Raw genomic sequence first — 19,316 nt, forward strand, 5'->3', positions numbered from 1 at the left:
TTAAAAGACAACTAGTTAAAAAAACGACGAAAGCGACTTGTGGTTTTGGACAAAGGCAGAGACAACTCATTAGAGACTACCTCATCTTTGCCCTGGGAGCTGCGTGACTCAAGCAATTTGCACCTGTTGTACGCTCCCTTTTATAATGCGCTAAAGATACACTTGGCTGCGAATTATGTCGTATGTAAATCCATCCACACTTCAGACCAAAGCTTGGTCGGTGCTAGAGATTTTTGTTTAGGGATTAAGGAGTCCTAAATCTGTATCCACTTGATGTTGCCCCGGAAGAAATGAAGAGCAATTTAAACTAACACTATTTTTGATCCACAGACTCTTCTCTTCTTGCTTATTACCCAAGTATCAATAAGTAGAAGCGCAGAGGTGAGGCAGCATCTGATGAGTTGCCTCTGCCCTAGCACTATAACAAACTACCCTCCGACATCCTTTCTTTAGTTCCGAAGACATATTTGAGTCCTTAATAGAAGTGTATGGTAGCTACCGTTTTGCGAATGACCAGTCGATAATAAAGTGATGCTAAAAAAGTTTTGTTTGAAATAATACAAAATTGCCTGTTTAGCTACCGTCTTTTTTCGAATAATAAAAATTTACATCTGAAGGATGCATCTTTTTCGGATTCTTAGCAAAAGATTTGCTTTGAAGCTTAACAACGATGAAAACAAACACCTTGTTTGCCCATTTTGAGGGGCGTTGAAACCACTGGGAAGTCTTTCTCGAGATGGTATTGTATTGAGCCCTGTGCGACCTAGCGTCGGGGGTGTTTTGTATAGTCATAGTCCAGTAAGGGAATTTCACCGCAAAAGGTTTAATCATGCTAACGGCGCAGACTTCTAATTGCTCGCCGTAAGTAAATATTTTGCTGATCATGCTGCTATGAACTACCAAATTTGGACGCATTAAATCCAGTTTAGTAGCTTCAGCTTCCAAGAGATAGTTTTTCGCATTAGGAAAACGAGAACTAATGTGGGTGTGTCCTAGCTTGACAACGACGGATTGTTATCGACACTGGAAGAGGATAAATTAATTGTTGATGAACTATCAGAGAGAGGTTCGGCGTACATCGTACCACCATCGAAAGAAGAATCGGATCCCCGAATTATGTTGTGAAATTTGACCCCTAGGCTCCCCACGAGTTATTCCTCAGGAACAAGGAAGGCCGTCTGAACAATTGCGTTTCACACCTGAATAGACAAAAATCGGAAGCTTTTGGAAGGTTCTCTTTCCTATTTGATAGCTGGGGGTCCTTTATAAGAATGTTAAACGCAGAATCATTTGAAAGAATAATGAAACACGGCCATCGACATCAAGGGCAGGATTCTATCCTCGTAAGATGTTAGTACGCGGTTAGTGGGACATTCAAGAGATTACTTACTGTGTCACTGCTGCCACTATCTAGAGCGCATCGAGGCAACGTTGTAGGAAAAACACCCATCCCTGGCGAATAGAGATAACGCCATATTTCACTATGACAACACTAGGCGCCACATTATTGCCATCACTTAGAGAAAAGTTGATAAGTTAGGTTGGGCCGCAGTTGATCAAACTCCCGCAATCCTTTGATCTTGCCTCTACAGATTTTTACTTGTTCCGGTCTTTGGACAATAATTTGAAAGAAAAGGATTTTTTTAAAGAAGGCGCTCTAAAAACCGGAGTCACGGATTTTTTCTCATCCAAAATCATCTGAATTTCACAAAAAGGGGTTTTTTTGTAATATCAAAGGTTTAAAATGGACACCTGTATTATGAAAGTGTATCAAATATAAACGGGACCGACCTTTTTTAAGATTCAGAAGGGGTTTTATATGTGGAAAGGACTTTTATTGAAAAGGAAGGACAGACCATAATTCTTTCGAACCTCTCTTAGTATCAAAAGCAACCATGAGTCAGAAAGAAGTGCACGTGTCCACGGAGCAAAGAATTATTATTAAGTTTTTGGTCAGGGACGGAATGAAACCAATTGAAATAATTTTCGTTTGGCATTGAAGGAGCCCTGAATCCAGCATTCACTTGATTGCGACCAACATTTTGGACCGATTGCTCGCACAGTTCAGACAAAATACCCCTTTAAGAACTCGATTATTTGCGTGGCATAATGAATTCTCTGGAGCACGTGAAGAAGTTGAGATTCTGAGCCACGATCGCCGGCCAAGAACGAGTGTTTATACAGAAAACATCGAGGCGGTTCGCAGGCTCGTAGAGCAAAATCGATGAATATTTCTATTCGAAATCGTTGAGGAAGTCAATATAAGCTACGGAAGTGTCCAAAAAATTACGGCAGATGACTTGGAATTACAAAAAGGATCCGCTAAATGGATGCCACCTTTCTGCATCGGTTGGAAATTTCTAAGCAGCTGTTGAGACAATTCCAGCAATAGGGAGATGTGTTTAGCGAAAAAGGAAGACAAATTTCATCAGAAATGTAAATCTTCTTCATGATAACGCAAGGCCTCACGTAGCCAACGCGACGAAGCAAAAATTGGACCCTCTCGGCTAGAAAACTTTAGATTGTCCTCTTTAGAGTCCGGACTCGCCTCCTTGCCAATTCCATCACATTCGTTTAATTTAAAGTAAATACCGCACAGAAACTCTGCCCTTCGGGGTTGGTACCAGGGCGAACTCAGAGCTTGGTACTCGACAGAGTAGATCAATTTTTTGGTGCGTCGATAAGTGCTGAAAATTATGCTGAAGTTCAACTTCGTTGGTATGAAATGAAGCAATTTCAGGAAACGGTCTCAAACATTAAGGCGTCCTGGTCTTGATGTCTTATAACTTTGCCCAACAACATGCAATATGCATTGTTGATAACAAAGGTACGCTGCCCTTTAAATCAGTACAAAAATTAGTGTAGGATATCCTGTCGCCTTCGCTCTTACATCCAAGGAAATTTTCGTGGACCTTGATGATGCAACCACTAAATCTTACTGAAAATTGTAAGCTACTGCTACAGTAGTCCCGCGCTGGCATTAAAATCGCATTCCTACTCTACAGTTAATGATTTATAGCCATGCCGTCTGCAAAAATATTGCCAAATAATTGAGCCACTGTTCAATGTGAACCAGTTACACCCAAAAAAGATATAAATATCTACTGCTTATCGCCAATTTAGCTGTAAGATAAAAATATCAAAAAATGCATCAGCTGTTACTGATAGAATCTCCTATTTCATAAATCAAGAAAAAGTGAATAATACAAAGATAAAAAAGTGATTATGCAACACTTCATACAGTATTCCTGCATTCTCTGATTGAATATCATATCTTCTATTTGTTTTATTTTATTTTTTATTTCGTAGAGAAGCAAAAAATCAAACAAACAAAACAAAAACCCCAACGACAATAATGTCGATCACTGATCATTTCATTTCATTGAGTTGAACATTTCGATCTTGTTAGCAAATCAAGGAAAATGAAACTTACAAAAAAAACCCACCAAATTGTGAGGAGAGGAGAAAAGATACACATGCAAGACAGATGATCATCAACTTGTATCTGGAGAGAAATAAAATATTGTAGAAGAAATCTGAGAAAATGTGTAACTATAGCAATTTGCATATAAAATAATTTTAATTTTTATACATTCGATTTGTGCTGTTTTTTTGTCTATTTTGTCAAATCTATGTTACTGTTAGATTTTCGTTGACTTTTTTTTTCTCCGCAACTTTTTTTCTTATTTTTAGTTGTGTATCTTTAAGATGGTGAATGTCATTGATTGAAATGTAGATAAGCGATCATGATAGGAGGTGATATGATGACTAATTGGAGTAGTTTGATGAAGTTGTTGTTACGACTTTCATTTTGTGCAATTCATATCAATTTTTATCGAAAGTGTTTTATCTAATTATAATGTTTAATAATATTTCTCAGATGTTTTGGTTTTTTTTTATTAAGTGGAATGTGTACGAGCACTTGGAACCCTATTACAATGATGTGAAAGGCTCCGTTATCGCAACATAAAATGAGAGTACTTAGGGTTCAATGAATTGAAGGAACTAGTTCTGGACGTAGTTATCATCGAAATCTTGTCAAATTGATTTTGAATTTTGATTGGAAAATTTGTTCATATGTCAGATTTAATGTAGGAAGAGAATCTATGAAAGTTTTGATGGTTTACGTTCTTTTTTGAGACACTTTCTAACCGTTGAAGTTAATTACAAATGCACATTCCAAGTTAGAAGATAATCTTTCAGCATTTTGAAAGTGGTCTAAAAAGCATTGCACTCTAAATGAATTTGAATGTGGCTTTGCTAGTTAAAACTGGACCTACAATCTGAGTGATAGGTCAGTATAAAAAATGAATAAAACATTAAGGTTGACCCTTAAAGTAGTTCATTCCTCCCTTTCAAATTCCATTCATTCATCACTCTCAATGTATTTTTTTTATAGTTCTCTAATGACTCAACTGAATTTCCCCCTTTTAAATATAGTTGCATGTCCACATTTCAAAGCCCTTCCTTGTATAGTACATAATACCAAGCAACAAGTAGAGGGTGTACACACATACATCCTGCATTTGTCGATTTTCACATTTCATTCTGGTGATCGTGTTCATTCCATCAAAAGTAATTATGGTACGGTATGATTGATCCCCTTTCTATAGCATGTCTTTGTCGGTTTAAATTCTTTCTTTTTGGAAATTTTCAATTTTTCGAAGGTGGAAATCTTGAAGCGTAACAAATTTCTTAATTATATCGGAGTGATGGAATGGCAGTTAAATTTAGGAAATAGATGTGATCGTGATTTCTTTAGAAGGGACAGAAAATGATTTTGACCACTAACCTGTATTCCAGCCTATTTTAGTAAGTGCTTTGGAAAGGATTGTCTGTTAAATTTGAAATACTATCGCTTGAAACCTGTAATTTTGAAAAGAGGCGAGGAAGGGGCCTTCGGACTTTAATATTATAATACTATTATATTATAAACTATTTGAGTATTTTGTTTTATTTTATGGAATTCGATCAACCCTCAATAATATCTCCTGTATATGTGTCACTCTAAAAAAAAATCTAAAGTCCTAAGATAAATTAAACAATCAACCGGACTAGAATGTGTAAAAATATCCGGTTTTCACTTTACCCAGAATCTCATCTCGTATATGTACTACCACAAACCAGTAGAAGGAAGAAAATTTCTTTTTTTCTTCTACACACATTTGTACGGACCTTCAGAGGGCAAAAAATGTCCGATGTCTTCCTCCTTCTATAATGAAATCTTGAAGTAGCATCGCACCGGCCAACACTAATATTATCCCAAAAAGAAGAAACTCAGAAGGAACAAGAAAAAGACAAAAAAAAATCTTTACATTATATTTGAACAGACCGGTGCCTGGTGGTGCAATTTGTGGGCCAACAACATGAAAAACCGGTTCCTCTATTTTCGTTTTTTTTTTCTTCAATCGCCTGAATTTTGAATGTTGTTGCTGGTGAAGCACTGAACCAACAAGAAAAAATCATTGCATAAAATTCTGGACGTAACCTAGTAACAACAAATTAAACTAACCACCATGATTATGAGTCAGTGGTATAGAAGTGATGGTTGAACTCGAAGATATTAATATAAAGATATGAAATATTAGTATTTTGGCCAATAATATTAGACATAAACAAAAATATCTTTTTCAAATATGAGGAAATATATTAATATCTATGGATATGTATGAGGGAATATATAAATAGAAATCAGAATTATAATCTTTAATTTATGATCAATATTTGATAAAAATTGACAAAATGAACTCTGGTTTAAGAAAAAAAGATAAACAACCACTGCTTTTGTGGTCCTGATTTTCGACCGCAGTATACATACTTTCCAGGGACTGGTTATTGAGGATTGTCGTCTTTTCTGTGCGTCTAGTATATGGGATGACGCGCATACGTCATGATAATATTCAATGGCAATGACGGAGGTTAGTGTTTAATGACGATAATGATAGTGGTGTTCCGCAGGATTCCAAACAGGTAACGCAACGCGTTTCTACTCTTGAAAATAGTTTAATAATACGCAATAGAGTACAATATCTTCCGGTTATATTACGTCACAGTCTTTGTATATTAACCGATTATACTAGACTGCGTTTAGGCAAGCTAGTTTACACTTTGAAACTTTGTTTCATAAATTCTGGACTGAAAAAATAGAATGGTCACTTTACATAAATTTATCATTGCATTGACGTATAAGATCTTTCGATGACGAGTAGTGGAAAGGAAAACAAGCTATTGTTTGAGATCTGTGATGGCGTAATATAATATCGAAAATTTTATGCATTTTTCCAAATTCATTGGCGGCAGAGAGAGAGAGAGAATGGACACATGTATGTTTTCGTATAGATGATACAATTACAGAATCCAATGTTTTTATTGGTTGACAAAGGTCTCATTCCAACTGGTTTTTATGGAAGTGGCGTCAGAGAATTCAGGTCTGTGGTTGATGATGGAATTAGCACAATGAATTAACGAAACCGCATGCAAACAGTTAATTGGTCCGTATAAAGTTACATTTATTTCAAATTAAAAGAAAAACAGTTGGACTTCCGTAAGGTTTGAATGTTATCCGCGCATTATTTTCAATATCAAATTGTGATAATTAGGAAATTAAGTATAAAGTCTAAAAGACTATACCAAGCTTCGTTATACTAGCTTAAATCTTACAAAATAGCACTTATTGTTGCGACAGGTGTTTCCATATAAAAGAAATGAAAAATCTAATTTCGTTATACGAAATTTTTAGGAAATATGAGGCAGAATTAAATAAGCTGTTTATAAAAATCTTATAAAAACCCTGAAAACCATGGCACTAGACGCCAGACTTTGTACTGAACAAACTATCATTACTACATTAACTTTTAGTCAATAGACCATTAACCTAATCACGACCGATTGCTTGTAAAAACTATTACAGACAAATTATTGCCCGCCATCTAAAGTAACAAATGATGCAAGTCGGTATTTATCTCATACAACTCAAACATCTATTGTATCAATTTTCCAAAATGATAATTACCTAAGCTACTAAATTGGATAAAAAAAAATCCTTTGCCAAAAAAAATGGTTGTCCGCAAAGGAAAGGCAAATTACAAAAAAAAATCGACTCATATGCTACAACGTGCACAATCTTATTTTAAAATGGGAAGAAATAAAGATCGATTGGAGATGAAAGCTATAACGAAAGAAAAATGTATTCACTACATTCACCAAGTAGGAAGAGGTGAGCTTAAAACAACAATGATAAATGCTTTCTGGCATGGTTTATGTGTACATTGATGAAAAAGAGAAGTAGTTAATTATTATTGCCATGGTGGTAATTTTAATCACTGTTAATTTTAAACATTGTATTGGACTCATAATGCAATTTTCTACTTTTCTTTTTTTTCCATAATCATAATAAATAAATGATTGCTGTGCTAAAGCTCATAACTATAATTCCAGGTTATTTTTTGTGTATCTTTTCTAGCGTTAGATTCTTCCGTTGTTTGTTGAAAATGGATTTTGCACGGTTATAAATGGTGATGATGTATAATTGTCTCAACTTAATTTATGAATTTGTATTTGATATATATTCATATACATATATTACATACGATTTCCAACGAAATGCTTGCTTTGATGTATCTAAGTATCTTTTAGATATTTATGGCTTTCATTTTTAAAAATTATAATAAATTTGAATGGAAATCATATAATATGTAATTTCTTTTCCTGTGGGGGTTTTATCTATCCAAAGGATGAAAAATGAAATAGTGCCGCAGCTGCAAACATGTAATTTACTGCAAGTGTTGGCCATATTGTGGATTGATCGTGCTTTTTGGGTAAAGAAAGTGTGTCATAATATGAATGATCTATCATTTTTTTTCAATTATACATCAATGTTTGTAGTTTAGATTGTATGCATATGAGTTTTTGTTAGATCATATAAATCTATTACTTTTTGGATTAAAGTGTGAAATCTACATGGATATGAGCTTTTACTTTTTAAATTAAAACGTAATCCCATACAATTTATAATTTTTGCTCTAAAAAATCAGAAAGACTAACAAAATTAATTTCGAAATGTTTAACTGGACCAGGCACGTGCGAAGGAATCTTAAACTTATTTTTTACAAAAAGAAAATTTCTTTCAGGGAATTTTTTTTGTTCATCATTTGATCAAAATTGTCATAGAATGGACAACAATTATTCGAAATATTCTCGAAGTGAAAACGAAAAGATATTTTTCAATTTATTTTTATTTCTTACTAAAACCTTCTCCAAGTTCAATGGTACTTTATCTATCCCCATCATACCGATAAAATTACTTTCAACAAGGATTTTTTTTGATATGTTGGGTAGAGGGAGGAGAAGACGATTAAAATCGGAAAAACAATGTGGAAGTGGCAACAAAGCGTACTATAATGCATTGCAGGGATACTTGTGGAAGAAGGTACAAAGCCTTAAAGAAAGATAAACTGAAGATGAAAATCGATTGTGCAAGACTAGTTTAGGTTTCTTCTTGCAACAGACGGAAAGGTCCTTCGCGTTTTGATAAAACATTGGTTTTTGATGGGGAAACGCCAAACGTTGGTTTTTATACTTCAAATGGGGCCGTATTAGCACTGGAAGTAATACATGTCCCTCGGAGGCTACGACTCAAGATCGGGAACCTAATTTGCTCCAGATAGTCCTAATCATATCGGCAGAATGTGCACACCAACATTTGGGTATAAGCAACCAATTGCGTGTCAGTATTCCGATCTTGTTCAGAAGTAACCTATAGGAATCTTTGTATCGATTTGGCAATCTTCACAGTGATTGAAAGTGAGGAGTAGCCGAACAGAGCGTGCCGAGACCAAAGAGTTGCCAGGGAAGGTTTTTTGGTGAGCTCACGGAATATTCACCTGCCTCTAGATCTCAAATCTAGAGAATTCGGAGACTATTATTTGCCCAAACATGAAAAGATTTTTCCAAAACGAAGGCCTGACAGTTTAACTGGGTCGTAATGTATTGATTCCAGTTATGATTCGTTGGTCATGAGCGGCTATTGGAAGATCTGCGAATACGAAAAGGAGGTAGAAACTGCATTCCTTCTGAAATACCTTCTGTATCTCGTAGAAGAGAGTTCTAGCGCGTTGCCTTTAGCCAGTTCAGCAATTTCCTACGGTTTTACTGTCATTATTGAGGATACCATCCACCATCGATATAGGGTTCCTTCTGTGTTTTGCTCTCTTCATGAAGAGGGGTATGTCCGGATAATATTTTTTGTGAAAGATGTAATCAATTCACCTGTAATCATCCTTTGGCTTGTCGTTTCTTTGCAATCACACACAAATTGGTCCTTTTAGGGCGCTCAATAAGTGCAAAATCCATCCCATGGCACATAGTCATGTTTATGACACGCTCTATGTTTTATGCCAAGCAAAAGAATAGAACTGAGAGTCAATGTAGGCAGAACCAAATACATGCAGGAAAAATAAAAGATACAACGAGACATTTTTAAAGTCTCTATTTATAGTGGGGCTGACTGTTGACGGAAATAGGAGTTGGACAGGTACATCCTTCACTAATGTTCTGTCAAAATTTCAAGACCCACGGACAATTCGAAGTCGAGTTGTTGTTTTATAACTTGGTAAAACTTTCACTGTGAATTGCTGAAATAAATATAGGGTGAAAATTGTCATCCCGCGCCAGAGTCCATGAGCGATTTAAACGATTCAAAGAAGATCGTGAGGATATCAAGGCTTGCCGATGATTACACCAAGTAATATTGAAATTCTTCGTTGTGATACAGAGTAATAGAATTGGACATATTAAAAGATTCACTTCATCGCGCTTTGGCCGAAAAATTAAAAGTCCGGAAGATTTATTCTTGCGTCATTCCCCACAAATTGGCTGATGACCAAAAATTGCTCCGAATTTTGACAACTTGATTAAAGAGAATCTGAGAACCTGAACTTCAAATATAGCAGTTTTACTAGGGATGAAACTTGATGTTTTCAATGTGACCCCGAAGCAAAGCATTGAAGCCGAATGGAGGCACTCAGGTGAGCCAGATCCGAAAAAAGGATCCTGCGAAGTTAAAAAGTGAAGACACATTTGATTTGTTTCTACGATTGCAAGGGAATAATCAACAAGGAGTCGGATTAAGTTACCCGCCCACCGTAACCTATTGAGCCGGATTTTATCCTCAACCTGACGGTCATGAAATCGCTCACAGATTTGGTCGTTATGCAGGCTACGGAATCGTCCATCCTCATGTAGGGGGCCAAACATTTTTCGGAGGATTCTTCTCTCGAACGCGGCCAAGAGTTCGCAATTTCATTGCCTTTATGAATAAAAAGCGTACATCAGAGAGACTATTACAGAGTTGCATACGGAGCACATATGACCACACCAGGATTCGAACCAGAGACTTGAGGTTCGACCGAGCTCACACTATCAACGAGTTTAGAAGAAATCTGTTGGGAGACTTTCACTTCTTCGGTATTACGTCTTATACTCTTTTTTGCGTCAAATGATTGACAGATTTTCGCAACGTTGCAGTGATCCACACACACACATGCAAAAATGCCACAATCGAAAATATCAAGATATTATCCGAGCAAATAACATCGTTCAAAAGTAAAGAAATATTCTATCTTGGCCATATGGTAAAACACATACGCTTTCACGCGAGAATGCTGTCTGAAGGACATCTGCCAGTTGTATTAAAATTTAATAAGCAGCAAAATTCCCCCAAATATTGCCAAAATGCAACTATCTAAACAGCACCCACCCCCAAAGCATTTATCTTTCACATTATTGAACTTGTACAAACATCTTTTTTCTGAGAAACTGTTTAACCTCAAATGCAAATATTCATGGAGTACCCAAAGCTTGACAATACTCATTTAATGAATTGCTCGTGCTCAACATATGTATTTAGATAAGCAATTAGATAGCTCCCAAAACACACTCTATCAACAAATTAGATAATAATTTATCTCAATTAATCTAAACAATTCATCAATTCATTTTTGTCAAACAATTCTATCTATTATCGCATCGTTTAAAAATTTTCACTTGGAATAAATGGAAATTTCACATCAGCTTTTATAGGCTTCGAACTGTGTGCATTGTATGTGTATGTGATCAACTTATAACGTCTAGTTTGGAAGTTCATTCATCATACAGTTCTGTATCTGATAGGAACACATTCTGCCCACAAAATGCATGTTCAAAACGCAAGATACGTTCCTATCTATAATTCCAAGAAGGAAAAAAAAATAAATTTTCGATGACATGTTTCTAATTATACGATTTATCAATTTGATCATAAAACATATGTAGACATAACATTAACATAAAATTTCGACCATTCCGAGATGATAATGAAAAATTCGCATTCATCACATACATGAAGATCACGATTGCGATTGTAATCTTCGTTTTTCTTAGAAAGAAAACCTTAGCAACAAGAACTCGAAAAATGTCTTGTCCAAAATGCTTGGCCCCTCTGGCGCGTATGGCTGGAAAGGTCGTTTAGTATCAAATTCATTGCGTGCGTCAAATATTCTAGTGATCTCTCGCTAGGCAATGCGATCAGCAATGGGGAAAAAAAGAAACACCAACAACACATTATTTATTGTGTAAGCCTTAAATTCGGTCGTTTGTGGTTGTTAGAAGTTAACTGCTGAATGGATAACGATCAAAATTGGGCTACATTATATTGTGGATGTTCGGAAGGGAGTTTTGGGGAGAGATTGTTGGACAGGATGCCTCCTGGGGGCTGGAATATCAACTTCAATGGGGGTAACGACAATATATCTCTTGGCCAGCAATTCGTCGTTTTTCAGAGGGACTAGTTTCAATTTCATTTCCAGATATTTGTAAGATTAATCCTGAATATCATTTTAATTCAACCTTGATCTTGGTTAATTATTTGATACAAAGTGAATTTTTTGAAAGCCATATGGCCCTGAAACCAACTTCCTGACCGGCCCCGCTAGACTGTCGTACATGTGCTACACTTACTGTATAATCATTACAGCATTATTTAAATCATTCACCCATCCAGAGTATAAAAAACATCCAACAAACCGAATCTGATTCTAGCAACAATTTCACAAGTTGTATGCTAATTAAACCTTGCAGAACAAGAATGGACGGCAATTTAGCTAAACTATAGTTTAGCATCAACATACCCGCGTACATGCTGCTTGTGAATGCAAGCTATAGACCCACATTTTATTTATACATGACTACATGACGTTAGATTCAAGTATCTCAGGAGCACAGGTACCAGAAAATCAACTAACAATAAATTTCTCACTCATAAATTACACAGTCGAATCGAATAGGCCCCCGAAATTAAAGAAATCAAGACAAAAAAAAAGAACCAAACCACCTTATGATTGTAGCCGGGCAGCATCAATCTATTTCTCTACACAAAAGGTATCTTATATTGTGTACATATTTAGATACTCGGCGTGTTTCAATAGATATGCCGAGGGAGTCGTGCTAGAGTGCTGCTAGTGCCCCATCCAAAGTGTTGTTCAGTATGTGTAAATAGTTAATGGTGTACCACACTTTAATAGACCATTTGTAAAAACGCGACAAGAATATTTGAATTTTCAAAAGCGGTAGCTGGACTTTAACGTGGAATCACGTATGCCACGGTTCCAGTGGGAAACTTCAATTGATGTTTGGTCTTATCTAATTGTTACAGTGCATGAGCACAGCCTTAACAGGTAAATAGTTTTGGAAGGAAGCGTTCTTTGATGCGATTATGGAAAGTGTAATATTATTAAATTCGAATTTCCTACCAGAACACCGAGGAAATGTGTAAAATTTGAATAAGAGTCAAGAATTTTTCCTGCTTTACATCGTTATTTTCACTTGTGTTCCTTCATTTGTGCGATATCTCCACTTTTACGTCAAGGTATATTTCGGGAACCAGTTGTTCGCTTCTCTAGCTCGAGGTTTGACAAAATGTTTCTTTTTTTACTAAAGATTTTTTTCTCATTTGCACGTAAGGTTTTTTGAACAGGTTTTTGGTGCCAGGACTGCCACAACCATCGGGTACCGGTATCCAAAAACAACAGAGTATTAATTAAAGCACCGGTACGAACGTCAAACAAGTGGTTGGCCTAGGACCATATTGCCGTAAGTTGGGAGGGCGGTGTTAAACTCCCTTACCCCCTTTCCAATTTTTGGGCCTTTCATGGGCATGAAAGTGGGAACCTTAGGTAGATATTCACCGAAGATTCCTGCTTTTACAGAGACAACTGATTAGACGCTGCCTTTCTTTCTGTCCTGGAAATAGTATGACCAAAGTGGCTAACAGATATAATTCGCTCCCTTTTATTAATCCGTAAGTACGTCATGGATGCGAATTATATCCAGGGGAAAAACTGACTTTTGGAATTGAGGGAGCCCTGAATTTCCCATTTATTTGATGGCGGACGCTGGCCCTGGACGAAACCGTAGTCTTATCATACATTGTTAAAACAGGTAATTTTTATTGTGAAAGCATTTGACATCATTAACATCAATGGATTTTAAGTTTTAAACGTAAACGGCTTGAAAAATGTGCGTTTTTTTCAAGCTGTAAAAATCGTCTAATAGCAAAAACTCGAGCAACTTGTCCAAAAATGGAATGATCGCCCCACGCGGTCTCAGATTGAATCTAAAGAAAACAGAATTTTTGACGACCGATCCCCATGAAACAGGCACAATCACTGCTGCTGACAGTGCCCAGAACTAAGAGATTTAAATATTTCGGGTCAACGCTATCAGCCAATGGAGAACTGCGTCATGAAACTACTTCACGCATTAACGCAACCTGGATGAAGTGGCGTTTCCCAACTGGTGTTCTTTGTGATCGACGTATCAATGAATGGTCAAATCGAAAATTTACCGGAATGTCGTCCGTCCTGTCGCCCTCTATGGCTCTGAGTGTTGGCGGTCTATAAAAGGCTATGCGCGTCTTGCGGTAATGGAGACGAAGATGTTGCGTTGGACTAGTGGCGTGACACGTTTTGATCACATCCGAAATGAGGATATCCGTGAATGACCAAAAGTCAGGCCGAAACAACGGTGGCTTGATACGCTGGATTGGGATTTAAAAGTCTCGAGATTGCATCCAGATCAGGCATTTGATAGAGCCAAATGGCGCAACCGATCACGACGAACCGGTACCGCTTGTGAACGGGGCAAAGAGTGAAGAAAACAGAAAAAAAGACAGTATGGGCAGAAAAGCTGGTATTGCAGGAGCAAAAAAAACAGCCGTTATTGTTCTCATTCGTGGTAAACCGCATAGTTACCGCGAAACTGCCCGATTAAAGAGGGTAAGTGTGAGCACAGTTTCTACATATGCTAAAAATATTCATGAAGAAAAGAGCGACCAACCAAGTCGACAGTCGAACCAAAGGCAAACGCAAAATCTTGCAGAGAATAGACCGGGTTGCGGTTTGAACATTTTTGGAGAACCGCGAAGCAACTTTTAAGAAAATTCAAAAAAATTTTGGGCCTAGCAGGGTCTTTGGCCTTACGAATATTGAAACCTTGATGTGCCGAAGCTGGTCTAAAATCATATCGTCCCACAAAAAGGTCCAAATCCATCGAAAACTTTGAAAAGTAATCGTTTGAATTTCGCAAAGCAGTACAGCTGATTGGGAGAAGGCTGCACTTGAATGAAAAGTAATTTCAAAGTATTTTCTATTACAAAAACTAAGTAACTGACGCTAATTTTAGTTTCTTAACTCCTGTTTAGTGACGAATCCACTTTGAAAGCATTGAAAGACCAGTTTGTTTCCGTTCGATGACGATCAAGAGAAAAGTACCATCCATCCTGCGTTCAAGTAATTGTTAAACACCCTCCCCCCTTCGGTGATGATTTGGGGAGTGGTAGAGAATTGAAGTCCTGGACACTTGCACTTTATGGAAGTCAGTGAGAACCAGCAACAACATTTAAAAATATTAAACGATGGTCTTTCGCCATTTAAACAACGAATGGAAGCAAAAGAAGATTCCATAATCTTTATACAAGGCAATGTACCCTGCCATACTGTGAAATCTGCTAGTCGAAATATCGCTGCTTTTCTTTGGCTACCCAAGTCTTCTGATATCAACACAATTGAAAATTAAAGGAGCGTTTTGAAACAAAAGTTTTCACAAAGTATGCCTGGGCAGTTCAAAAGGCGCCTTTTTAGACCAGAAAAGTGAGAGGCGATTTCCGTCCAATTGGTCCGGTTCGTCATCAACTGGATTGCGAATTCAGGGCTCCCTCAATTTCAAGCAGAAATTATTCCTTCTTTAATACTACTTACGAAATGAGTGTCTTAGAAATGGATCCATTTTCAGAAATTCTAAGAAATGTCAAAATTTTGAAAGCAATTAGTGGCGTTATCGTGCAAGAGATAAGATTGACTAGTTTCAGCTGCTTAATTGAAAAATTTCGTATCATTCAGCCGAATCAATGTGCCAAGCTTCATGAAGCTGTAGAGGATGGCAATTGAATAGACACTATCAGCTTCTTTGGGTACTGAGTATCTTTTCGAAAAATATTTTGTTGATGTGCTCTCGTGTGACCATTTCGATAGATCCTTACAATTGATGTAGTTCTTTTAGCATATTGTGATCCGTTCGCACCGTATGGACTTGTCCAGCTTTTTGACCTTGCCGATTTACGCCAAATGGCTTCTTCAATACATTTAAATTCAATGATTTTAAACGGGCACTTTACCAGCTTCTAAGAGGTCCTTCGCAGATCCATCATCTTAGTCCCAGGACCCCCTCTCCCCTCCCCTCCCTGTTGGCAGATGTTTGCCCCACTCAAAAGCGAGTCAGAAATATGTAAGCATTGGTTAAGCACGAATTACGTATGAAAAAACGATATATTTTGAAGTAATTATCGAAAACACCAAGTGGACGGCAGACTTAGAAGTCTCTCTCGTTCTTAAACACAAACTTAGATCGACCTCGGCCGACATATGCTTGATTTTACTAGGCAATTTTCGCGGGAAAACGTGTGAATAATTTGCTCTGCCCTGGATGAAACGGTCGTCCACTTATTGGGTATAAAAGGAATATTCGTCAAATTTAAAGATCACTAGACAATGACTATGTGATTAACTTAGTAGAAAGCATGGTTCGATGAGACGTTGTTATAAGCAACTGGACATCGTACTTACTCAGCATCATCATAACTGAGGGCATGTGGAACAAACTGAAGTATTCAATACATTGATTTAGTCACTTTTGACAGATTATCCCTCTTTGGCAGACATATAATATAAATAAATGTATTTTTTTATTGAAAGACCATTTTTCAATCCAATTTTTAATTTTTGTTTGTTTTGGAATTGAGGGAGCCCTGCATCCACCCTGCACGAAACTGTAGTCCTTTGCAAATTTTCAATTTGGATGTAAGTCCAAAAAGAAGAGCCCGTGGACCAGAAAAGTGAGACACAGTTTCTCTCCAGTTGGTAACGTCCGTCATCAACTGAATACCGGATTCGGGGCCCCCTCAATTCCAAACAAAAATTATTTCAGTTGCGGCTGACTTTTGGCCAGAAATACTAGGCGGGTTTTCCCCTGGATTTGATTCGTACCTATGAGGTGTTTGCAGATTAATAAAAGGGAGCAAACTACATTTGCTAGCCTCTTTGTCACACTGCTCCCAGAGCAGACGTAGCGGCAGCGTCTGGTGAGTTGTTTCTGTACTGAACGAAACCGTATCGTATTATTTTTACAAAAAATTTGTTGGAAAAAAAAGCCTACAGCAACAAGATGCCTACAAAAGAGCCGCGAACATTGAAGATAGGGCACGGTCATTCATGTCAGTCAAAAGATTAAAAGCTCATCCAAATGTCCACCATGTTCTCATCACAATGGAGCAAAGGAACCGTGTTAAAAGTAGGTTCGCTACTACACCGATGATAAAATTTAGATAAACAAAATCTATAGATCTAATTTCCAACTGGCTATCATCCAAAACTTCCTAACCATGTGACTTTATATGAATAACATGCACACGTAATAATATATTAGTATATTACGCTCGTTTCTGCGATAGAGTGACGAAATTCTTTATGGTCTATATTGTGTGTGGCATTTTAATCAAAACATATGTTCTACTGTTCTAACGATGGTCATTCGGGTACAGTGAAAAAAAAAATAGAATAGAAATACTGAAATCTTCACTCGAAACACAAAAGAATACAAAATAAATTGCCGAAACAAAGCCAACTGTAAGGTGGATGGTCTCTAAAAGAAATATATATATATATATAAGTGAAAAATTCGCGAAACTAATGGCTACATTTTCTAGGAAATCACTGCATTATTCACAGAGGGGGGTCATGCATACATACGTAGACAGGCAGTTGTTAATTTTTCATTCCTCACCCGAAACATCATGAAAATTTAATTAAAACTAACAGAGAGAGAGATAGAGAAAAAATGAAGAAAGAATAGATTCGAGATGCTTAAGAACTTATCCATGATTTGGATATTTATAAGTCTTTGAATAGAAAGAGAATATTGTTCTTAAAATGTTTCGATGCAAAAATTTTTATCTGAATGCGTTGAATGCCATTCAACGAACCTTTCCATAATTTAGCTATTTTTTTGACGAATTAGATATATTCTTTTCTAGTTTAATAACTATTAGCCATGAGCGTTTGAGCATAAATTCATAACCCGTTTGTACGTGGCCTAACGCCTTCAAGGTGTAGATAAATCAAATGGACAAAATTTGGATACAACGATAAAAAGAAATTCATAACAAATTAAGACTATAAAAGACCCTAGGAACAAAAACTTACATAAATTATGATAATGAAAATTAGTATGAAGATTGTTTTTTTTCCAGTAGCTAAATATTTACTTGAGCTATATTCAGCTTTGATTAGTAGAAATTAAGATTGTTTTAAATTTGGAGAAAGATAGTTCCCTTTTTTTGGTGAGTTTTGGTTCAGACTTTGAACTTTTGGGCCTGATGATTTTACGAGCTAATTTGTTAAATGTTTTTTAGTCTTGTGGTGAAAGGTATGATTAGGGTTTCTTGGACATCTATTTATCTTCTTTTTTTTTCAATTTCTTTTCATTTCCCTCAAAAGAAACTTCGTTTGTTATCTACATTGAAAGAAAAAAAATTCCGGACAGTAGTGGCTGTTTATTAAATATGCAAATATAAAAGCATAAGAAATAATAATTCCATGATCACCACAAAAAAAAAAAACTAAACACCTCAACTGACTGCAAATATTTTCAAAACTGCCTTCTCTTTAAGTCTAAATAATTTTTATCTTGTCCCAAATTTTTTTTGGACATTAAAACTTCTTTACGAAATGTAAATAAAAATTAATTAATTTTCATCTCTTTTGATTTTGCTTCTTCATTTATATTATGCATATAATCAACACTATTTTTTCCACTAAAATCCGATGAAGAATTGAAATCATTTATTACTTAGAACATGCTGTGAGCTCATCCAATAGTATTAGTTTAGTGCGGTCATTAATAAAAGATTTTTTTGCTACTAATCCCGACCAATATAAGCTTCCTTAAATTGTTTTTTTATAGCTACAAATTTGCCGTTTCTGATTAATTTAAACAACATTTCATTAAGTAATCTTAAGATAAAGGGAAGTTTCCGAAAAGAATGAGATATTTTGATAGTTTTCGATTGAGTATTCAATATTCTATTCCATTTGTCGAATCTGGAGTAGAAAAAAACGATAGTGCTATTTCTGTTTAGATAAACATCCTGGTGGATTTGATTAATATTATTAGTGTTTAACGAACGTAGATGAATGCTCAACTGCAGACTGTAACAAAATTATTAAAAATATAAAATTATTGAAAAAAATTTGTCAACAACATGATGCTCTGCAGAGGTTAATTGAATAGAGTGAAAAATTGGGTGAGACGATGAGCAGGAAAAAGTGACTAAACCATTATCAGTCATAGTTAATCAGAAATACTAGCTCGTCCTTTCGATAGTCAGGCATGGCACTAACTTAGGAAAGATAGGTAAGAAAGCGTACAGCCTGTAATAGGCCATTGTACAGGGCTACCCATGAGGCTATCGTACGGCTCATTTTGACAAATTTTGTACTTGGAATGACACTTGTGTGCTAACAAAATTCAATCGACACAAGAACCAAACTCAGTTAGGCTTATGCAGGCATATGCCGCGCTGAGCATACGCTGATTGAGTATGGGAAGAACAGGAAGTCGAAGTTGATTTTTCAAAGATTTGAGGAATAGAAAACAAGAGACACGAGAAAGCAACGGTTCGGTGCGCACTATAGGCTCGTGGAGTCATTGGTCCGTATTTCTTTGAAAAT

At 36.4% G+C, this 19,316-nt stretch overlaps 1 protein-coding gene and 1 long non-coding RNA gene across 2 annotated transcripts in view; one reads left to right on the forward strand and one right to left on the reverse strand.

Annotated features, from left to right (window-relative positions):
- The window catches only part of LOC119659516 (zinc finger protein rotund-like), a 115,126-nt gene that overhangs the window by 29,990 nt on the left and 65,820 nt on the right, over positions 1-19,316 (reverse strand). The window lies entirely within an intron of this gene.
- On the forward strand, positions 5,875-7,748 carry LOC119659517. Its single transcript, XR_005250353.1, has 3 exons — positions 5,875-5,970; positions 6,911-7,216; positions 7,438-7,748. It is a non-coding gene; the product is annotated as an uncharacterized LOC119659517 (long non-coding RNA).

This window comes from Hermetia illucens, chromosome 6 (assembly GCF_905115235.1).
Source record: "Hermetia illucens chromosome 6, iHerIll2.2.curated.20191125, whole genome shotgun sequence".
Classification (NCBI taxonomy): domain Eukaryota; kingdom Metazoa; phylum Arthropoda; class Insecta; order Diptera; family Stratiomyidae; genus Hermetia; species Hermetia illucens.